Source organism: Pyrgilauda ruficollis, unplaced genomic scaffold (assembly GCF_017590135.1).
Source record: "Pyrgilauda ruficollis isolate IOZ18807 unplaced genomic scaffold, ASM1759013v1 scaffold82, whole genome shotgun sequence".
In the NCBI taxonomy this organism is placed as follows: domain Eukaryota; kingdom Metazoa; phylum Chordata; class Aves; order Passeriformes; family Passeridae; genus Pyrgilauda; species Pyrgilauda ruficollis.
The window spans coordinates 2,431,928-2,457,042 of record NW_024530155.1 but is presented as its reverse complement, the minus strand read 5'-3'; positions in this window follow the sequence as shown (position 1 = coordinate 2,457,042).

The following is a 25,115-nucleotide window of genomic DNA, read 5'->3' as shown; positions in this document are numbered from 1 at the left end:
CAGGTGTCCATCTACGTATAATCTATTTCCTAGGTGAAATCAGTCTTATTCCTTGCCTTTAAATCTAATTATAAAGAAAATGTATCTTTATTCAATGCAATTGAGTGTAGCCATTTAAATGGGGTGTAAAAATAATCCATATTTTCATTTTTTGTTCTTTCTACAGTACAAAATAATAAAAAAAATCCCCTACAGAAATATCTTGAGATCTCTTCACTGAGCCTAGAAGACACTTAAGAATGACAAGCTTCCTAGGTCAGTTACTTCAAGTATCTAAAATTTGCCAACATGAATTCAACTGATATAAAAACTTAGTGGGAATTTCAGAAGAACTTATTTGCAACTCAGTTGCTTAAGTCCTTTCAAAACATATAGGGTATATTTTTGGATGGGATTTATCTGGCCAGTTGAAGATGTATATTCTTTAGTCACACAAGAACTAATCACCCTCTTCTCTTTTTAGAGATACTTTCACAGTAAAATTAATACATTTACATTTTGGGATGTAAATGTCCTCTATAAAATACAATAAATATATTTTTAAAATGCATTTATTTTCTAAAAAAAAGAGTAGAAGGAATCAAAGAAACTAGCTTTGGTGTACATCCCTATATTTATATCTATATATAGTCATAGATACATAAGGTTTTTTCAAGGTTTCGTTTAGGTTTTGTTCAAGGTTTTTTCAATGACTTTTCAGTGATCAAAAAACTAACTTGGTCAGAACAATAGCTCTTTAGGAAAGGTAAGCATGTGGCAAAGAAGAGCCTCAAATAACAACCTTTGTCAGTACATATTTCAGCCAGGTATTCTGAGGAAGCTGTCTCCTCAATTTGAATATTGTTTTTATTGTGGGTTTTTAACTCCACACATTCACATTTACCAAGGACTGTGAAAACCTGCCTTAACTCTATTTAGCACAGTAATTAATATTTTTATTTTATGGTCCAGAACTATAAAATTTTAAAATTAAATATTAAATAAAATCTGATAACAAACTTATAAAAAGGTTTCATTGAGGAATAATTCCCTTAATGCACAACCATATTTGTACACAGTGTAATTTTCAGCATTAATCCATTATCCCTGGAGGGAAAATGAGCCTGGGTATTTTTAAAATATTTATATTCACTACATCAAGCACTTCTGCAATATTCTGGCAATTCAAATAATATTCAATAGATTAATTTTTATTTAAAATGATAGCATAAATAGGATAAAAAATTGTTTAGAAACCAGAAAGGAATAAATTATACCCAGAGTTTTCAAAAAATATCATTGCAATCTATCCTGGGTGGGAATTTAGAAAATATTTTTTTTCTTGAGTTGTCTGTTTTTGATAAGGCAACCAATATTACACTGCAGCTATCAACTCAACAGAGTCTTTCAGATGTATGTTAAAATTTCTGTTTGACCACAATTTAAATCACCATCTATACGAGAAACAATCTACCTCTGAAAGTAAACACCACTTGCCAATAAAGACACTGTGTTGGAAGGCCCAATATTATTTGGCATTTTGAAACACAAAACCCTAGGCTTCCTGGTGCTCTGGATTTTATACAAGTTTACATGGTATTCTGTGAAAAGGAAAGATTTAGTTATTTTAAGAGCCTGAAATGCAGTGGTTTTTTTCCCTTCCAAAATAAGGTTTTCTGTCTAATTTATCTGAAGCATTACCTGATAAGCTTCACAAATTTTACTAAAGATTCTTGCTGCTCTTCTTGAAAGTATGTATGTCAGAGGGTACATCCCTTCATGACATCTTGTTGACAATAAGTATGATGAAGACCACACAAACAAATACCTGAGGACCAATTTCAAGACAAATTAAAGATATCTGATAATGCCATGGGTTCATGAGCTCCAAGCAAATTACATAAAGGATAAAAGTTACTTTTAAATAGCAAATGCATAGTTTCCAGTTAACTATTCCTGTCTATATACAAATAATCTGGTAATTCTAGGGACTGGGTTTTTTAAAAAAAAAAAAATAAAAATTTGAAGTGGTGCATCCTTCCCAGACATTTTTTAAATTGTTATGAAATATTTACTATCCATGAGTCAGAGATGTTCTTTTCTGGAGAATGGGGGCATTCTTTTATCAGTAGAGTTCCCATTGTATTACCTGGTACATCTCAGCAATGTCAGAAACATTGAGGAGTTGACTTTTTTTCTTGTAACAATTCTACAGTCCTGGTCTTGAAGGATATTGTGCTCTATTTTTAAATAGTTCAGTGAGTCATGACCAGTCCTGTATCCACAAAAGTGATTTCCTTTTACAAAAGTACTTTTTCCTCATGTGCATAACCAGGTCAGGTAAATTCTACAGTGTAGGTCCAATTCCTGACTTAAATATTCTAGTATGACTCCAGTTGATATAATTGGGAGTGACACACATATCATTCACCATGGGAGAAATTTCCTTACTTTTTAAATCTGCAGTTGGGAGAATCAAAATTGTAATATCTAGTGATGTGTTCTGACAAACAGATGCAATAGAAAATATTTTCTTTATTTAAAAAAAAAAAAGGTTTTGTCTTTTGTTGTTGTTGATGTTGTTGTTGTTGCTGCCGCTGCTGCTGTGGAATGATTATTTGACTTGAATCCCTGATATATCATTCTTCCTCACTCCTTTAGAGGCTAACTTCATACATCACAATTTATGTAAATGTTACATTTTTGCAGCACAAGTACTAAATGATGGGTTTTGAATTGCAGTAATGTATCTTATGAAGCAATGAATTTTATTTCTTGTTAACAGAATAGAAACAAGAGTAAAAAGAATTCTTTGACTAATTACTCTGCTTTCCTCATTATAGCTACTAATGTACATATCAAATATCCCATTTAATTTATTCTGAGATTTTTTATTATACATCTAAAATCATATCCAGATTTGATGGTTTGGATATCAGTTGATGCAAAGTATCAGATGCAAATCACAAATTAATTTATCTTCATATCCAAAAATGTGTTGAAGTAATTATTAGGCAGAGAAGAGATTCACAGACTCAATTATTCAAAGGCATACTCTTCTTCCATAGGTTTACATTAGCTGTGAAAGGGCAGAGCAATGGCTTTAACTTAAAACCAAATTTTGATCCAACTCTAATGAAGACAAACTTTCTGCCTTTGTTACTTTCAATGTTTTCTGTACTAGTACAATACTTTTTCATATTAAGTTACAGAAAAAGAATCAAAAAGCTTTAAGATTCAGGAACTGACACTAGTGGGTGCTCTTAATCCATGGTACTTCAGAGAACAATTATTCTGGGGGGAAAAAAGTAAAAAGAGAGAAATTAATGTCACAGGAAAAAACCACTATGAGTATATACTAAAGAGTGATACATGTTTTGTGTTAAAACACAGGAGTCTGGGCAAGTGAAACGTCAGTTTATCACCACTTTCTTCATAATGTTTCATTATGCACATGCCAGTGTGAATATTTTTGTCTGTATATCACTATTAGAAGAAGACTAAGGTGAGAGAAGGGAGATACTGGGTAAATTTTGAGACAGGAAATAAAGGAGAGAAAAGACACTGTAACCTGTTATGCCAAGACCTTCCTTTTGCTTGGTGATGTCCTCACATGGGGTAGGATAAGAAAACATTCTCTGGCTTTGTGAAGCACAATACTGATATTTGAGACTGCCAGTGATGACTTCTTCATCCTTAATTATTTTTTAAAGCCTTCACAACTAACTTTCGGTCAGTTCTCTATGATTTTAATACAGCTTTTTGTTATTTTCAGGATATTTGTCTGCTCCGGGAAGATTAGTCTCAACATAATAAGCAGAGCAAATGGAATAATTTTTCCCTTATGCTCGCCTTTCTGGACTTCCAGTAAGTGCAAGACTGTAAGATTAAACAGTAACACAGATATTTGGGATTATGTCTTGTATTTATCTACTATAGATAGAAGGGTGAAAGCACTAAGACTCTAAACGTGAGGAATAAATGGGATGTGTATGACATTACCATAGAGTCACAAAAGCGGATCTAACACTATCAAAAGAAGAAAATGTCTCTATTCCTTGTCATAAAGGGCAACTGATTTAACCTTTGTGTAATATTAGGTAGAAATTTAGTCCAAGTTGAGTTCTTAATTTTTGATGAATACTTTTGATTATAGTTGTCTTGATAAGCTCCCCCTTTTACGATGACATCGCTGTTGGCTGGAGTCTGACAGATTATCCAGAATAAAGTAGTCACATTCTAATTCAGTAGTCCACTGTCAACAGGGTATATGGCATTTGAAAGAAGTGCTAACAATGATAGACCAGTGAGAGCCTATTGAAAATATTAATCTGGAAAACAGCAAGCTCCAGATAACAATGAATTACCTGTGTAAGAGAGAAGTTAAGGAAAGAAGCATGTCCACAGACCCCACTGATGGGAAAGATTTGAAAGATGGTCTCCTTCTGTAGAGGCGAGGAGATAGTGGGACCCAGAAAGAACCACAGATGGGTTGAGCTGACAGAGTGACTCCATGCTCTGCAAAAAGGGAATCTTGCTCTTCCCCAAGGCTCCTACTCAGTTCCCCTCTGTCTTCTCCTAGCCTGAACACACTCTACATCATTTCAATTTACTAGTTTGGCAGAAAGTTAATCTAACAAGTGAAACAGAAAAAAGTTTTCTGAAAGTCTAGTGAGCTGAATGAACTTGCAACATCATCAACCAAAAAGGAAGGAAGGGAACAAGTTTCCCATGAATGCCAAAGGTTAGGAAGAAGTAGAGGGTCCTTGCTGAGGCAAAGTATATTACCTTGATTTGAGCACCTTGATCAAAACAATAGTATGGCAGCAAGGGGAAGAATCGGAAAAAGGCTCCACTTCCTATTTTAATGTCCCTCCAAAAATCTTGAATAATCATAGTTTAAAATTAAGAAATTTCTTCACTAGATTTATGCTTTTGTCTTCACAGGATGAAAAGTTTCTTTAATGTCTTTTCCAAGACAGCTTCAGAGACTGTTTATAGATGTGGGAGAGGAATCTATTCTCTATCCTGAAGTATGCTGAAATTCAGCCTTTATCTGTCATCTCATTTTTTGGACTTAAGCCTATGAGCTTTTATCTTCCTTTGACAAAATATTTTACTTATTCTGAATAACAAGAGAGATATGAATCTACTGGACAGCAATAGGCCACTGAGATGAATAAGGAAGCGGAGCACCTCAAATATGAGGAAAGGCTGAGAGAAGTGGTACTGCTTATCCTGGAGAAGAGCAGCCCTAAAGGGATGGTATGCAAGTATGTGAATATCTGATGGGAGGGCATAAAGAGGACAGAGCCAGACTCTTTTCAGTGGTGCCCAGTGACAGGATGAGAGGCAATAGGTACAAAGAGAAAAACAAGGGGCTCTGCCTGAAATGCAGGAAACACTTTTTTACTGTGGGGATGACCGAGAAGTGAGGCAGGTTGCCCTGGGGTATTGTGGAGTTTCCATCCTTGGAGATACTCAAAAGTTGCCTGCAGATGATCCTTGGAAAACAGCTCTAGGTGACTTCATCTGAGTCAGTGTTGAACAAGATGACCTCCAGAGGCGCCTTCCTACCTCAACCATTCTGTAATTCTGTGATTTGCAGAATTATTCAGCTACATTTATGTAGTGGATATGAGCATCAAATTCGCATGTCTTGCTACAAGAATGACTTTGAAAGCATTCATTGCTGCTTTTCATGAAAGGCATATATTACATAGAACACTTTGAATGACGGTTAATACTGCAAAAGAACATGCCAGAATATGTAACTATTACTGCTATTGTTGTAGAAAATGCTAATCCCTTTGAATCTTTTCTGCTCAAAAAATATTGCACTAGAAAACTAGTTTTGCAGGGGTGTTTTCTTGCTTTCTTGTAACTAGAACATTGCCTTGACTAACTGATCGAAAGTACCATAAAAAAAATAAGAATTCTCTGGCTTGCTTTATACCAAGGGAATTTGGACTGGTATCAAATAGATTACATTATGTAAATGAACTACTGTGCAAGTAATGCAGCTTAATTAAATTTGTAACTATAAAATATAATTGTTTAAATAAACACATCTACCTATTACTAAGCATTGATTATAAAATAACACCAATAAAATTTCACCTTTAAAAAATTTGAACACTTTGATAAATTGTAGCATTTTTCTATTTTAGCTATTTTTTTCGTAGAGTAGAAATTTCTTTGATGGTCATGTGGAAAGGCTTTGCTGAAGTTTTAATTATAATACATTTTGAGGGGAAGGCAGTTGGTTAGATTTGAGTGAGGTGGGTAGATTCACAGTTAAACCTCTGTGAAGACCTATTGACTCTTTCATGGTGACAACTAAAGAAATAGAAATTTATTGAATAAATATTAAAAGGCTATTCTGTATACTGGAACAAAGTTAGAATTGATGCATTCGGCATTGCTTCTAATAAAGAACTTCTTTTGTACTACCCTAAAATTCCAATTTTTTCATACTGAATAAGTAGACAAGAAAATTACACATTAATTACGATATTCCCTTGTTGACTGTCTTGTACTATTGCAGTCTTTTTATAGGCTGCTTCTTCAATTACCTTCTGGGATGTTTCTTATTTAGATGGGATCCTGCAGGGCTCACTGCTGAGATTGTTTGGCTCTGCAGAAATTCACATCATCTTTAAAAATCAACTATTTAGATTCACTTTTTCTAGCAAACAAGGGAAGTAGATGAGGGCTTGTAGCTAGCTAGGTCCCAACACAGTATGCTTGAACTCTAGTTTCTCTAGACTAGACACAGCATTAAATGAGTGAAATGCTCTAAGTGAAATGCTGTTGTCTGCTATTCTTGGTACAGGGTTTCAGAAATCTGGCTTCAAAGAGCTTCCAGCAAACTCTATCAAAAGTCAGGAGGAATTAACTTCCTTTCTATTGATTCAGGTTTGACATTATCCCAATTCGTGAAAGAATGCAATTTAACTAGTTATTTAAAATGGTCTGTCTGCTGCAATCTGTATCACAAGTTTCAATTTTAACACTGACATGACTTTCTGGATATGTTTTTTTTCTGGGAGAAACAAGGCCTTAACTATTAAAAATTCTTTATCATTGGTATTCTTGCTGTGAAATTGAGTTCCAAACCAACTATCAATGTCCAATAAATAGTTACAAATATCTGTATAACATATAATCAATATTTACATCCATAATTTTTTATTTCTATATTTCTTTAAAATATTAAAAATGTTTTTAAGCTGTCACATTATTTTGTTATTTATACTTTTAGGTGAACCTCAGTATCAGTACAAAAGATTGCTTTTCAGTACTCCAATTCCTTTTGTTTCATTTGCTGCTTGATCTATCAGAATATCCTAAATTTATATTAGTTTCTAATATAGCTTTCTAAGTCTGTATCCCTTGGGTATACAATTGATTTATCCCTTGCAATGTATCATGCAGAGCTTTCAGTCCACTTTGCCATCATATATTTTATGGATTTTTGTGTGTGGTTAGGTTTCTTTGGTTAATACACCATAGTATTTAAAAACTATATTAATTAGCTTACCTTTCAGACACCACATATTTTTTCAATATATCACTTGGCCTATTTTTCCAAATATTCTCAAATATGCTGCGTTAGTTTTTGGGTTTGTTTTAAACTAAGCTTCACAATCACCTATGAATTGCTGATTTCACATGATGAATTCAGGGAGAGCCAGCTACAAAAATAAGTTCAGAAAATTCTGAGCATAAACCTTGGACCTGTAAAAATTAACCTAAATTTTATCCTTTTACTTTTGATTTGAAAATTTAAATTTTAATTCAAAGCCATTATGTTCTGGGTGTTTGCCGTTGTCTTGATGTCATAGTACATTGCCTCACTGAGAAAATTATAGGCCCATAAACCAAACCAAAACACTAAAAGTGCCCCCCCTCCCCAACCTGTTAATGTAATTTGGATAAGTATGAAAAAAAATAATCAAATCAATGTCTAAAATTGAATTCAAGTTTGGTTTCCCAAAACATATCAACATATCATCAATTTTTCCTTACTTTGATTATCACTGAACTCCAGAACATTATAGAATTGATTTACATATATTTGCGCACAGGCATTGATTAACTTAAGTAATGGCCACACTGAGCATTACTAAAGTGTCTAGGCAAGCCATTGGAGCTTTTTGCCATTTTCTGAAATTATAGATTTGTTTGCATAAAAATAACAAAAAACTACTCCCAGTCGTCACCAGTAAAACAATTCTAATTTATTTACAGGCCAATTTCTGCATGAGGAATCATTACACTGTCATTTAAACAATTTTTTTACTTTTTTTTTTTCTTTTCCTTAGACTGTCTAGGCTTTGCCCTGTAAAGGTTGTTAAGATACAGTTCTTAGTTTTCCTTTAAGATGCAAATTTAAGAGAATAGTCCAGTATAGCCAAAAGGTTTAAGTATTTGTTATTTATTACTGCAAATAGAGACTTGATTGTTCTTTGAGGAAATCAATTACCTAATCAGATTAGAAATTTATTACTTAGCAAATTTAATCTTAGATTAAAATAGCTACAGGTTTTACTTGTTCTATTTTCAATCCATAACATATGTCTCACTTCAGTATTCTTGGTTATTTGAGAAGGGTTGGCGTGTTGGGAGTTTTTTGTTTGTTTTGAGGGTTTTGTGTGGGTTTTTTATATGTTTGGGGGTTTTTAAAATTTTGGGGTTTTTTTTTATTTTTTATTTTTTTTTTTTTTGTTTTTTTTTTTTTAAGCTTGCCGTACTCATCTATGAAGGTTTTTGATTTATTTTATTTAAAAAATGAAGGATGCTTAGCATTACAGCTTTAGGGGAATAATCAGGAAACAGTAGGAATTTTCTGTGATCTGTTTTCTATAGGTACTTGGTTCTGAGGTAAAATCCTGTTCTTAAGCTTATATAGGAAAAGTTATGTGATACATCAAATTCCATATGATGGACTTATGCGCTGAGCAAATTAATGCAAGTCTGAATTAAATATCTTCATTTCTGTGATACAGTTCAGCATTTTATACTCTTCCTATGCCTAAAAAATCTACAGTGAAAAAGTCCTAATAAAAGACAGCAGTCACCCAGCTGCATGTATTCAAAAGGATGTTAACATGGTGTTCACTGGTTGCACTGTATCCATTAGATTCAATGCAACCACTGGTGATGAGGTGCATGGTTATGTTGGCTTTTGCAGTTTTAGTAGGCATGTGAAAAATAAGTGTCTTGCATACAAAAAGAAAAAATTCTTTTTGACAATAATTTAAGAACGAAACTGCATGAATACAGAAGAGATCCATTCCTGATTCCATTGAAATCAGGAGAACAGGGAATATCTGACAAATTCAATATGCAAAACAAAATATAATTTGTTTTTGATACAAATCAAAGATGATATTAAAGGATAAGAGATGCAAAATTTCAAAAAATTGAGTGAGATTTATTTCCAATTATGTGTCACCATTTTAATTGTATCAACATTAGATATAATTCCAGTTTAGTAGTGTCAGTTGACCAGATAATTTACTATCTTTTAAGTTTCATGCCATGTGTCCAAATTTCTGTGGCTAAGAGTTTTTTTTCCTAATAATTTGGGCTACTTAAACTTCACAAAAATGAGTTGTGTCTGAAATTTCAATTTTTTTTCTTTTTGTTTATCCAATGTAACATTCCTGAGAATAGCTACAGTTTTATAATTGTTTCTTATAGCCACTGAAGTATGGAATTATTGTGAGGAAGACATGGTGCAGTATCTAATCTATCTTTTTTTGTCTTTTTTTTAATAATAACTTTGGAAAGTAATTGCTTTTGGTTTTATCATAGTTACTATGTGTCTATGTCTATGTGTCTATGGGAGCAGTCTCCAACCTCCTTTCCTCATGTTTTTAATGAGCTAATTTGGATCACTATTGCGTAAACTGTGGAGAAACAAGTGTCTTAACTCAGATATTTCCTCCTGCCTTTATATCTGAAAAGTGCTCTTCACTTTTTCCTCATTATTTCTTTGAAAGGCAAGGCAGAAAAATTCTCCAGTTCCAGCATCTAAAATGTGTAGGGAAACTGATCATTTTTGATCAGGGCAATTGGACAATTTGATCGGGGCAATTTTGATCATAGGCAAATTGATCATTTTTGTGAGGTATTCATAGTATTCAGAAAGAAGAAAAATTCTTTCAGGGCAGGCAGTTTTAAATAAATGTAAGTTAAGTATGGTCACAAGAAATTGCCAGTATAATTTTTGTTATGTAGCTAAATGTGCCCTGCCCCAAGCAGATGACATGAAGATGCGTGCTGCAGTTCATATGCTTAAGGGATGAGACACAATCCAGAGGGATCTTCATAGACCTCGGGAGTGCGCCCTTGTGAACCTCATGAAGTTCAACAAGGCCAAGTGCAAGATCTTGCACTTGGGTCGTGGTAACCCCCAGATATCAGCCCAGACTGGGGCATTTATGGGTTGAAAGTGGCCTTGCTGATTAGAACTTGAAAGTGCTGATGGATGAAAAACTGAACATGAGCCAGCAATGAGCTTGCAGCTAAGAAAACCAATTTTGTCCTGAGCTGCATGAAAAGATGTGTGGCCAGAAGGCCAAAGGAAGTGATTCTGTCTCTCTGCTCCCATGACACCCTCTCTTAAATACGGTGTTGAGCTCTGGGATCCCCAGCAGAAAGACATGGACATGTTGGAGCAGGTCCAGGGCAGAGCTGCAAAGACAGACAGAGGAGTCTAACACCTCTCCTATGAGAAAAAGGCTAAGAAAGTTTGGGTTCCTCAGCCTGGAGAAAAGAAGGCTCTATATTATCTTCTGACAAAAAGAAAAGAACTACAGTCCTCAGTATCTTGCTAAAACAACCTCAGACTGACTTTGGATTTTATTAAGAACTATACTTATTTATTTATTAGAAGAGGAATTAAACCTACAATATAACAAAAAAAAAAAAAAAAAGGTAAAGTCAACAAGCAATAATATGAAGAACATTTGCACACATTTAATTTTGCTTGGTTATTTTTTATTAGGAAAGTATCTTACAACAAAAGCAAACTGTATAATGTGCACATTGCTGAAAAGAGGTAATTCTCACTTCCTAATTAGTTATCCAGGCACATATACTCACACACACATACATAGGCCAACTTCAGAAAATGCTTTGTCTGCTCAACAGGGATGGATCAATGTTCACCTACAATAGGAGTCTAGGAGCATGAGTCTGAGGAGCTTGAATGTCAGACGTGGGCCCAGGTGAGGGTCATTGTAGACACACATCACAGAGAAAAAACAAATAGGTTTTGCTGAATGCCATGTCACCTCTGTACAGCAAACTATAACAATTAAGAATGGAAGCAGTCAGAAGTTGCCAGAGGGGTTGGACTTTATATCCAAGGTAATATTTGATGCCTCACAAGACAGGGCATGCTCAGCAGATTGTACAAAATTACTTTGCAGCTCGTAACACTGAACTTTGATGATGAATTGCTTTGTTCTGTTTTCAGTGCTTTGTGCGTTTTCTTCCCGATGCAAACAACCTCAACTACTACTTCTTTTTATATTGAGTCTTATGATGAACTAGAGAAAAATAAAATGAGAGGAATTTGGAAAGGCTGATGTGGAAAGAGGTTTGCAAATAAAAATATCTTAATTTGATATTTCCTAAAGTTTCATGTCTCTAACTCTGTTCATGCTTACTACTTTGCAGTATTATGTAAAGTGTTCTACTAAGTAACCACCTGAGGATACCCCAGTTTTAAGGCTTAGCCCACTTGAAAGGTTTACTTTCTTTTTTTTTTTTTTTCATTTATTATAAAATTGCTCATGACACCTCTGTCATGGGGGCATTTTTCTGCAAAACAGCAACAAAAAATGGTATCCTACTGTGGTGTTAGAGAGAGGGCACATCTAAAAGTAATTGTCTAAATTATCTTTCTTACCTTTAAGTTTTTTGATCACAGTGCAACTCAGGTGGAAAAATCTTCTGACCATATAAAAGATACAGTTATGAACACACTTTTAGTCTGGCTGCATAATTTTTTTGAAGTCTCTCTAAGCAAAAAACAGAGTGGGACTTAGCTGTCCAGAGGAGATGAGCAGGCAACATTTTAGTGACAGGTGGAACTACTTCACTTTCAGCAGGCTCATACAGTGGTCATTTCCAGCTGGACAATCTCAAACACAAAAGTCTATAAGCATGTGAACATTTTTGCTGCTGAAGAACTTTACAATTGCCTGAACACTCTTACACTGAGCACTTCTCTTCAGAAACATTTTTTTAACAAGTAATCCTTCTCTTAAAAAAAAAAAATATCAGTACTCTTAGAATTGGCAAATATGAATCTTTAGCAATAATTACAGAATTCCACTGAAAGGTGACTGTGTGAGCCAGGGCAGGCCTCTCAGATTGCTTCTGCAGCAATTACTCAGTGCTCAATAAAGAAGAGCAATTACTAATAAAACTCCTTCTCCCTAATAATATACACACATATTGTTCTTGCTGATTTACAGAATAACAACCTTTCACAAGTCTCTCAACTAGCTGGCTTTATCTTGTGCATGTATTTAACTAGAGGCAATGATGAGAATGCAGCAAATAAGTGTGTAAAGGATGCTTGTCATCATGTATTTCTTCTTACACTTCATGTATTCCTTAATCAGCACATGTTATTCTTACAAGTCTTAAAAGGTTTTCATTAAAATAGAGGGACAATGTTTTATTTTTCTGAGGTGTTTGCTGAGTTTTTCTATTAAACAGGTAGGAAAGATGGAGTTAATATGATGCATGTTATTATTAAATGTTGAAATTGTTATGTGTGACTTTTGCAAAAGATCATGGAATCATAGAATGGCTTGGCTTAGAAGGGACCTTACAGGTCATCTGGTTCCAGCCCCCATGCAGTGGGCAGGGATGCCTCTCACTTGACCAGATCACTCAGAACTCCATCCAGCCTGGTCTTGAACACTGTCAGGGATGGACCATCCTCAATGTCCCCAGGCAATTTTTGCCACCACCCTCACAATAAAGAATTTTTTTCCTACCAAATATACACCTACTCTTTCAGTTTAAACCCATCCCCTCTTGTCCTGTCACTGCATGCTCTTGTAAATAGTCTCTCTCCATCTTTCCTATAAGGAAAGGTGACAGAAGGCTGCAATCAGGTCATCTGCAAATTTGCTGAGGGTGCACTCGATCCCACTGTCCTTGTCACCAATGAAGATGTTAAAAGTGCCAGTCCCAATATCAACCCCTGCAAAACACCACTTGTGACGGGTGCTCATTGGGACCACTGCCTTCTGGATGTGACTGTCCAACCAATTCTTTGCCTACCAAACAGTCCACTCATCAAATCCATCTCTGTCCAGTTCTGCAGCTTATGAATAGAGGCTGTAGCATTCTAGAAGTTTTTTTTTTTTGACCCAGAGCCACATTGCAAATCTGACATTTAAACTCCCAGATATAAAGAGACATTAATATATATTTAACAGAAGGCAAACATTATCACTTTCATGTTTTGTTGAGAAAGTAATTTTTATAGGGTTAGGGATTCTTGAGGAAAAAAAAAACCCACCAAGAACCCCCCATGCTGTATATTACTAATGCATGCTGCAGGCACCTAATTCTTCTTTCTGCCATTTGTGCATCTCTGATAGTGCCTGACAATGGATTGATGACGCTTCTTCTCATCTATGTAGAAATGTCTCCAATCTTGCAGTAAAATGTATCATATCAGTTACAATCAGCAGTAGGAGTCAGGGATTTTCCCCCACCTTGTATATTATTATTTATTTACTTAATATATAAACTAATGGTCTAACAAACTCTCTGGGAGTATTGCATGAAGCTAAACCAGATTTCTGAATGGCATGGACACTACTAGAAATAGAGACAATACTATTTACCACAAGGTGCAACAATAACAAGAGTTGTCACAGCATATTATAAAAAGGGAAATCAAGAAGCATATAAAGGAGGATATCTATTTCAACAAGACTATAATATTGTATGATGCTTAGGAACAATTGCAATTTTAATAATTAGTCTGTATGAGGAAGAACTGGCTCCTTTTTATCACAGTGAATTACGAAAATAACAAATATCCAAAACAAATATTTCAAAATTAAACATATAGAACACAAAGCCATCACATTTTTGAAAAATGAAAAAAATAATCTGCATAATTAAGAGAGAATTCTGACATAATTAATTAGACTATCTCAGTAGACATTTTAGAGTTTCACCAGCCACGAAGGAGATATTCAAAAGATGTAGGAAATATTTGCACTTCTCATAAAATCTCTGTTCTATCTTGAGCCAGAATCCAGAATGCCAGATTGGCATAAAATTGTCTAAACAACCATAATTCTGAGAGATGTTATGATTAAAATATCCTTATAAATATTTGTGATGATTTTGTCTATTTACAAGTTGGAAAGCTTTCAATGTATTTATTTTTCAGGTTTCTCAGTCCTAATAATGGGAGAAATGTTAATAAATCAGCCTCTTTGACATAGTATCTTTTCAGTCAGCTCTATAAAGTCATGGAAACAAAATTTTCCTTACCTTAAGTATCCAAATTGGGATTTTAATGTACTTGTGCTGAGAGAAGAAGCATAAATGCTGCAAGAAGGAAAATTGACAGGGATGTGTGTTGATTTATACTAGACAGCAGCTATTTCTTTCTTTTTTTTTTTCTACAGGAAAAATCCTTGGGCATCTGTAATTTAATCTTGAAAGCTGTGATCACCTAAAGAGTATTTAAAATATGCTCCCATCCATTATTTTCTTTTGGAATACTGTTTATTCTGAGAAAAATAGCAAAGTAAACAATTTTTTTTTCTCTACAAATAAATTTTTCAATAAAGTATTTTAAAAATGCTTAATTTTTTTCTGCATCATGTTTTGATATTTTTTTAATGCCAGTAAACACAGGGAAATATAAGAAACAGGTTAAGTATAAAGTCAAATAGCTTCTATGAAGCAGAGTTCATTAGTTACAGTTAGTTCTTCAGAAATAGGAATAAAATCTAATTTAAACTTTAACTAAAATTTGTAGTTGAGGCTTTCTAAGTATGTATATAATAAAAAACTTTTTAATTAAAAAAATCTTTTTAATTATAAAAATTGTTAATCATGACATAAGTACAAAAACAGAGATAGGGTTATTAATTTCAGTCTTCAAATATGTGAAGAACTGCAGCAAAAACACTGGGTAATTTTGCCCTTTCTTATGTGGTTTATGTAAATAATCTCTCTTTTTTCTACTGTGTGCACCTTTTGGTGCTACATGCATCTAACCCAAACTTTCCTAGGAGCTGTTTATTCAGATTACACCTCAATTTGATGTGGATAGAGAGAGAAAGAGAATGCAAAGATTACCCTGATCCAGGTGAAATCTGTTTTGGTTACCTTCTAGGCAGTCATTTAGTTAATGTCTTGCTTAAGGTTCCATTTATACTATTGATATCTTCCTGGCTTTATAAAGTATGTTTCCTCTTTTCTCATCAACAAATTTTGAGCACAAGTCTATTTATTTCAACCTGAGTTGAAATACATAAATATAGAGACAAAGATACCACAGGTAACAGATCAAAAATTCATCACTGCTTGAGAATACAGGAAGGGTACATTTCAATTTTCTTTATGAGGAATATTTTCCCTGTCTTTAAATCTCATTCTCAGACTGTTTAGGTATGGTTTGCAGTTTATGTTCTCTTATATCATCCCAATATTTCTTCTGCTATTTCAAATCTCCTGAAGATCTATAAAATCTAGCAGGGTTCTAGGATATCTGGAGAAAACAAAAATTTGGATAGTAGAAGACATGCAAAAAATTGACATCATTAACACCTTTTCAACCTTGAGAAATCCAGATCTCCATATCTGTTTAACTTTTATGTTTGATTTTCATTATCTGCACTACTTTTGCATTTTTGTGCTACAGTGAGGTCCACTGTCATCACTATACAGCTTAGATACTAAACTTGCACTTGAAGTGCTGCAGCTTGAAGCCAGAAGTGTATTTCCACAGAGCTTAAACACTCTTTAACACTCTCTTAAAGAAGTGCTGTTTAAATCAGACTAGGTTGAAACAAACCAGAGAAAAACAGACATAGAATTTTAGCAGAAATTAGTTTTGGAATAGATGGAGAAGGTAGGGACCCTTCCCCCACTGACAAAAGGGTAGCTCAGGAAGTTTTGTAGCAGCCCCTTGGGGAACTTTTCAATCCTGTGAACTTGGCACCTTTTGAACATTAGAAAAAAAAGGCCAAAAGTGCTGTATGCTGTCTGCTTCCACTTGAAATCAATGCATAGATTTCTATACCACTGAAGAAGTATAATTTCCAGAGCATTAGCAAAATATGTAAGATAAAAATGAACAAGATGAGCTACTACTTGGACTGGTTTCATTTTGACACTGTTTCTCTGTTGTATGATCTGTGGCTTGCACATCAGAAAGATAAAAAGTCTTTCTGATTGCTCCTCAAGCATCAGAACAAATTGAAAATGGAAAAAGTGGATGTGTTATTGATTCTTTAAAGAGGAATTTTAACTAGGTCAAAGACAGAGAAGAGACTGAAAGCACTAAAAGAAGGCATACAAGTATTTTTAAGGATCTTCTTTTCTCCTTGATGGCTTAAGCTGTAGGTGTTAATTTCCTGCTATTAAATTAGGCATTAACCTTTATTCTCCCACACAGTTATTTACCTGGGAGGTTTTAGTAAAATTTATCCATATAGGTTTTCAGTTCAATGATGCAAAGTGAGTAATCCAAATTTTCTCATGAAACACTGTCATAAATCTGCAGTAATTTTAGAGTGCTCCATCCAGTACTTGCAGTTCTATAATGGAAATTTTCTTAAAATTGCCTCAATTAATTTTTTGTGTGTAATGAATTAGTTGTTTTTTTTTAATAGATTTTATCTTAAATATCTTAATTTCAAGTACTTTAAGTCAAAACTATGAAATATGAATAAACTTTAGGCCTATTACATACATTTACATCTGGTATGATTCTCCAAATGTCTGACCAAAAGATGTCAGTCATCTGTGGGAAAGGAGATAGAAAATTTACAGAGATTATGAGAGCACATGTCAGAGTGGTCATTCCTGTCACTGGGCACCAGTGGAAAGAGCCTGGTTCTGTCCATTGCAAATTCCCCTCAGAATTTATGCACATTGAGAACATCTCCCCTGACCCTTCTCTTCTCTGGGCTGCACAGTCCCTGCCCTTTAACCTTTGCCTAGAAAAGAATGTTCTAGTCCCTTAGTCATCTTGGACGCTCACTGTTAATGTCCACGTCTCTCTTGCACTGAGGAGCTCAAGAGTGCAGCCTCAAGAGTGCTGAGGGAAGGAGAAGGATAACCTCACATGCTCTGCTGGCAGGAATGCTCTTAGAGCAGTACCAGGAACTTTATTTGCAGCAAGGGCATATGCTGACTCTTGTTCAAGTTGTTGTCCAGCGTGCCCCCTAGATCCTTTTCTGCCAAGTTGCTTTCCTGCTGGGTAGTCCTGGTTTGTACCGATACATGAGCTTATTCCTCTGCACATGCAAGACTTTACACTTGCCCTTGTTGAATTTCATGAGATTCCTGTCAGCCTAATTTTTTCAGCCTGTGGAGGTCATTCTGAGTGATAGCACAACTCCCTCCACATCAGCCATTCCTCCCAGTTTCCTGTCACCAGAAAACTTGCTGAGGATGCACTGTGCCCCATGATTCAGACCATTAATGAAGATCATAAAAATCTTAGAATCATTAAGGTTGGAAAAGAGATCTACAATCAAGGAATGGAGTCCATAAACCTGCCACTGCCAAGTCCGCCTCTAAAATGTGCTCCCAAATGCCACATCCACAAGTTTTTTGAAGGCTTCCAGGGATGGTGATTCCACTACTTCCCCAGGCAGCCTGTTCCAATGCCTGGCCATCATTTTGGTGAAGAATTTTTTCCTAATATCCAATTTCTACATTTGTAGGTACAACCTGAGGCTGTTTCCTCTTTTTCTGCCTCTTATTATGAGGGAGAAAATACTCACAACAACCTCCTTTCAGGCAGATGCAGAGACCAAGAACATCTTCCTTGAACTTCCTTTTCTCCAAGCTAAACAACCCCAGCTCCTCAGCAAACTCCTCACCTGGCTTGTGCTCTAAACTCTCCACCAACTTCACTGCCCTTCCCTGGACATGCTCCAGCACCTCAAAGTCTTGCTTTTTGTAAGGGGCTCAAAACAACACAGGACTTGAGGTGCAGCCTCACCAGTGCTGAGTACAGGGGGATGACAATCACTGCCCTGGTGCTGCTGGCCACAGTATTGCTGATACAGGCCAGGATCCCTTTGGCATGTTAAAGAGGATCAGACCTGGTACTGACACCTTGGGTATGCCTGTATTAACCAGCCTCCAACTACACTATGTGTCACTGATCAGCAGCTCCTGGGCTCATGCTAGGTCTCCATGTTTGGTTTTGAGTATAACAGGCAATCCAGTCTATTATTACAGCTATTTATGTAGATAAATTTATGCAAAATCTTCACATTAATTCTGAACTTATGTCATGGAATGGATAATATAGATATAATTAAAACCATGGATAATAATTTTCTATTGCTAAAAAACTTAATGAGATTCATCCATTTTAGTTTACTGACAGTTGATTGTAGTGGGAGCGTGTACTTTCCTCAGTTTTCATGGGATTATTTGTGAACCTATGTATGCAACAGTTCAAATTCATCTGTAAGTTACTAAGATCTAAATTGGATAGCATTTGTTTATAACATTTAGCTAAATTTGGTTGGATTTTTTCAGAACTGTTCATCATCAGTATCATGCATCCATCAAAGCCAATAAGATTAAATGCTTTTTTTTGCATTAAACGGTGCAATGCCTGTTTCAGTTAAAGTTTGAGACCCTGCTATTTCTTGGGGGATTAATGCATTTACAGTTCAAATTTGCTTCTCTGACACAGTAGGAATGTTCATTTCTGCTGTTTCTGCTTTATGTTAACAGGGCATGAAATAAACAAACAATGAAACAAAAAAAAACCCCATGATTCATATCACTAATTAACTAGATGTGCTAAAATACCACAGATTTCATTTACATCACTCTCACCAGGACAAAAATGACTATATTTTGTAAGAACCACTTTTTTTTACCTACCTGAGTAATATGTAACCAGGGAACAAAGAATAAGAAAATAAAAAAGAACATTTATAAGTAATTGTATAGAAATTGTAGTTAGTTAGACACATAAACACAATGAAAATAATAAATTATATTGATCATATGAAGACACATGCAACTATCTTTCCAGCTATCAATCCAACAGCTATGCAAGTGTTTATTTGTACAAGTATTTATTAATTTACCCTTGAAATCATGGTAATTTGATGACTCAAAAAAACCCTTAATTCATCCCAAAATGGTAGACATAAATTTTCCTTTCCTTTCTTCCCCTGCTGAAAATCTTCAATATACAGAGTGAATAATTGAGATAGGTGTGCATTTCTGTGCTAGATATTCTCACAAAACCCATTCTCTCACATGATGATACTATAAAAAGCTGTAATTTTGTGATTTTTTTTTTAAATCACATTGCTTTAAGAAATTTTGAGTCATCTGTTGGTCTGATAAATTTAAGGAAAAAATTATAATACTTAGGAGGTTTTTATTGGGAATTATTTTTTTTTTATTTGATCATTGTTTTGTTCTCTGCAGTATAATGTTGAAGAGTGTTTTACTTTGTGCTTCATCAGACAAGCCTGAGATTCTCTGCTGGTTTCAGACAGTATTTTTCAAAATATTCTCCTTTTTTTTTTTTTTCTTTTTGAGACTAGTTAGATCTCTTTAGATCAGTTTTACAGATATTGTGGGTCAAGACGAATTGCATGTTCTGTGGAGTCTATTCACATGTAAGACTGAAACCACCTCTGACAAAATTAACTATATAATCTCAGCAAATATATAGCTAATCATAGAGTTATATAAAACTTTAGGGTAGAAAACATCTTTTGAGATCAAAAAGTCTAAATATTAACCTTGCATTTCCAAGTCCACAATTAAATCAAATCCCTAGGAACTATATCTGTTCACCTTTTAAATACCTCTGGGGATGGTAACAACTAGTTTGTGGTCTTCAGCTGTGAAGCACAGCCTGCCTTTATTGAGCATCCTAACCTAAGTAGAATTGCACCATTTTATTTTATATTGCACCAGATAAACTCTAGGAATAGGGTAAAAAATTCCAAGAAAACCCCTTATTAGAGGAAAGCTTACTTCATCTCACAATCTTGGACCTAAGTGGTGCAGTTTGACAGAGAGAAAGTACTTAGTGTAGCATTTAGCAACTTTTTAGGAGTTGTAATTATCCTAAGCAACCTGGGAAAAGTCTAGGACTCAGATATCCTATTCCTTAGGAAACTCAGCTTATTATAAAATAATGTCTGGCTTTATTCACTACTGCAAGAATCTTAAAGATGTAAGGCAAATTTCACAATGCATAACTTCTCAGATGCATCTGAGACTGGCTGTTTTGGATATTCTCGATATATATCTGAATAACAACTATCTTCAGGAAGGATTTAGATTGCTGCCTGCTATTTCTACTCAAAATATGGCCTAGACCATGTACATTTCAACTATACAGTTTAGCTACATCCAATTTTATCACAGGAACACATAGTATTTATGCACTTGCCCCCCAGTACCATCTGAAATCCATCATGATTAGATTACATTACTATGACGTGATTGTCACCTATGAGTTTCAGGTGGTACTGAGGTAATTTTTCTGATTAATTATTTGAGATTTTTTGTGCAGTTTAAGCATTCAGACTTTATAGGTAGAATATATGTAGACGTGTTTTATTGTTGCTTCTTTGCATGTCTAATTTGGCTATTATCATCAAGACTCACGAAGTCCTGGATTGTTTTGTAAAATTAATAGTTTAATACACACTTTGAATGTAACATATTTCAGATTCTGTGATAATGTCTAGTAAAAATGTCAGTGTGCTGCTACTGCAATACAACCTATGTTTAAAAACAACAGCACTTATTTATTTGTTAACTACATTACTATACGTGAGATATCATGAACAAAAATTTGGTGAATTTTTAAATTTAAAATTACTTAAATTGATTGATAAAAATGTCAAATTGTTTCTATAGACACCCTTATTTTACCTACTAAATAGGGTTGTCTAGATTGAAAACTGTTTGCATACCCTGTTTAAAAAGCACCTCTACAACTGTGGTTGAGCTAATCTGAGCAACTCAACCATTGCCATCTAGCTTAATATGTCTAAATAGCACCTGAAAGAAACTAAAAGGAAGTAACCTTCCCCTTAGCCTTTTCTTTATGATGCTTTAATGCAATGCTCCTTGGCCAAAGAACGGAAACAACACAGAAGGCCATTTCATGTCTTAAATATATGATCCTGGGAATAAATATGAAGACCTTCTCTGTAGGGATTAGAGATTTAATATGCAGCACTGTGCTGTACAAGGTGAAAATGAAGTCTACCTTTCACTGAAACATTTCTCATCTTTCTTTCTTTGAAGAGTGTGCGCTACCTCCATGTTTTCAAATCATTTCAAATCACAGACATAGTCATGCTGTTAGGTGAAACAGATGTGCTTTGACCAATTTTTGACTTAAAATCAGGCTAATGTGACAAATCACCATAATGAACTACTTTATCCACAACTAAACTTCCTGACTAGAAAGTGCACAGGACCTGGAAAAAGATGAATGGTCAAAAATAATAAAGAACATAAAGTGCCATGCATTTAATTATCTTTCTAAGGCTGTTTGTATTCCCATTATTGAGCATCAGGTTTCAGCTGGTCAAGGTATTTGAGAATTTTTAAGCTTTCCATATTGAATTTTTGTTTGATGAAGGATTGAGTTTTAGCCTAGATATTCTCTTCATTGATAGATAATAAGGAAAAAATGTTCTCTTTAAATATGGTACTTTTTTCATATGGCTGTTAGTGGTTGGAGAAACAGACATACACATGCACAAAAGGGAAAATATTTAGTTCCGTGCAGTGCACGTAGTACCCAGTTTAAAGGTAGTTCAGTGGAATTTTTATTGGGTCCCCCCCCCCGCCCCCTTTATGGAACATTTAGATAAAGAATAAAGAGTTTAGAAATCGCTGGATTTGCTGTAACAAAAAAAGTTGCATTGAAGCTGGGACACAGAGGGAAGGATAGTGAAATTGGCCAATGAAAGAAAACAGGTATTTTGAATTTTTAAAGTAAAGCAAAGCAAAACAAAACAAGGAATCTAGAGGTTTTTCATGCTTGTAGATATTATATGGAAAGCCTTCCAAGCAGTTTATAAAGATCAAATATCTAAATACCAGTAGCCTTTTATGGTAATCTGTGAGTATGTGATTTCTCATTATTCTCATAGGAAATTCTAGTTGTTTTAGTAGGTTGGTTTTTTCTTGCCTCAGATGAGAGGTAAGGAAATATATCAATGGTTGTTCAGCATTTGCAAATTGATAAATATAGTGAGTGTTTTTCTGGAGGGGAACTGATCTGGATGAAGGGAGAAAGGAGAGGAGGGAGGATGAGATCCGTATAATGAAGTTGTGATGTTAATGCCAAAAAGTTAAAGGTAAAATGTAACAGTTTGTCACAATTATGTTTCATATTGGCAGGTGTTCTGAACTTTCTGTTTGATAACTAGACATATAAATTTCAGTTCTTAAAGCTTTGCAGCCAATTTAAGGGCTCATTTATTTCTCTGACAGCAAGATGTATATGCTGCCTGGTGTAGTGGATGTCTGGGGCCAAATCCACCACTTTGTTGCTTGTGTGTCTTGTGGGAAGTAAATAGTAGCAATTTTTCAGCACAGGCATACCAGCACAAGGTGTTTAGCAAATAAATGAGCATAAGATGACCTGTGGTGTCCTGAAATTACTAAAATTCATGAATAATAAAATGATCTATAGATTGTTATCAGAGGGCTATAGCAAAGGCTAATTTGCAGTCACTGAAGCTTTACAGGATAATTTGTAATTTTTGAAAATTTAATGACTTCATCAGTTTTTCACCTATTTTTTTACCAATATAATCGTCTGAAAGCTACCTTCAGCAGAGATCTTCTATCTAAATGAAATCACAATTACTTATATCACCACATTACGAGTACGGAACTGACTTTATCTATACAAATATTCTTTCTTTCCTACAGTAGGGCAACTACCAAAAATATCTCTTTATCTTACAAACACATATTTTTCATTTTTTAAAATCTTATTAACATATGAAACAATTGTTAACAAACAAGCAAACAAAAAACCCAAACAACCAAGAATGTGGCAATGTAAAGGGAAGAGGAACTTGGGGAAAAAAAAAATCTAGTGAGCAAAATGCAGCTCTTTCAAAATAAGTGAAAGGGCCCTAAAATAAAATCAAAGAAATTAGAAAGAAAATTAAAAAGATTAGCACATAATATCATTTAAATTCTGTGCATTTAGCTAAAGCTTTGAAAAGAAAATGAGCTAGCCATGAGTTTGGGCCCTTGGTTATATTAAATTTTATTTATTTGCATTATTCACTGACGCATCCATACTGAAATAACCAAGAAAACAGAGACTGAAACCACAGTTATTCTCTTCTTTACCTGAATGTCTGATCACTTACTGCCGGTGTTTGTTCTCCCATTTTAAAATATTTTTATTTCTATTCAGTGTATGACAGCTTCACACTTGGCTGTCTCCAATATACTTTTCAGTTGGAGACAGATTTGCATTATCTTGGATGCTATTACAGAAAAATTGGATGCAAGACCTGATTATTTTTGAAAATTATGTTAATTTTATGGTTATTTGAATTCTCCATTTTGCCTGACTCATTTCAATATATGTAAATTTAGAAAAACATGCAATTTTTGCTATATTGTTTTATGTCACCCTTTCTATCGATGCCCAGCCCTCAGTTAAATAAAGGTAAATACAGGTTGATGGTTTTTTGCCTAATGTATTTTTAAGAGAGAAAAGATCCACACATTACTTTTGAAGAAACAGTGCTACCCTAGGAATTATTGGGGAGTAACACTTTTTAATAACAAATGTAAGTATCAGAAGAATGTGCAGTAATACACATTTCTTTCAGGAAACATTTGGACCATGGTCTAGAAAAGCAAAAGCAGAAAATGGGAGCATCGTCTCTGTAATTGTCTCTGCTTTCTCTAAATCACATTCTTAATTAAGGAAGTTACATTTTGAAACCATTTAAAAAGGAAAGATAATTAACATCATTCTGTCAGTGTAGAGAAATAGTGACATTTGGCAGATACTTGAGAAGTACTTTAGGGAGATATTTACAGTGACAATATTAAAGAAAGCGAAAGTACAAATGAAATACAGCAATATCTGGAAATTACCATTTAAAGAAAAAAAGTATTCAAAGGAGGAAAGGGAAAGATAAAATAAATGAAATGAGCATTTAGTCTGCTTATTTTACAATTTTAATTGCTTTTTAAGCTTTAGAATACTTTTGAAGACAAAAAAATTAAATAAATGCATTTATAAAGTCTTCTTTGGTTTTATTTTTTAAACTAGTTATTCTCTGACAATGCAGAACAAATTTCTCCTTTTAAAATGTTCTTGAATTATGATTGAAAATTTATGACTTTATAAGTACTGTTCCATAAAATATTTATATTGCTCTTCAAATGGTATTTTTGAAGAAAAAGAAAAGAGAGTAGGATTATTAGCTTGCAGCAATAAGTTTCTCTAGACAATGGACTTCCTGGATGAAACTTCATATAGGTAATCACAGTGACCTTGTTCTTTGCAAAAGTTGTGCATAATGTTTATTGTAATCAGAACATATGGGCCATCTAATTAGTCCCAGAGCTTCAGAGTTGGTGCTTAAAACACGATAAGTGGGAATTGTTACTTATAAAGGTCAGCACAAATGGAGTGTCTGGAACCTTTTTGGTTTTGGTTATATTCACCTTCCCAGTCAGTAAGGAAATGTACCCTTCTGAGGTTTCTTGAGCAGTGTCTAGAAGGAAGAAAAAAATAAATAATTAAGTACATATACATACTAGGATTTACGATCATGCCATTTTAACTGGTTTGCTACTAAACCCTTTTTCATCTTATTTTGATCACACCTCCCTAGAAA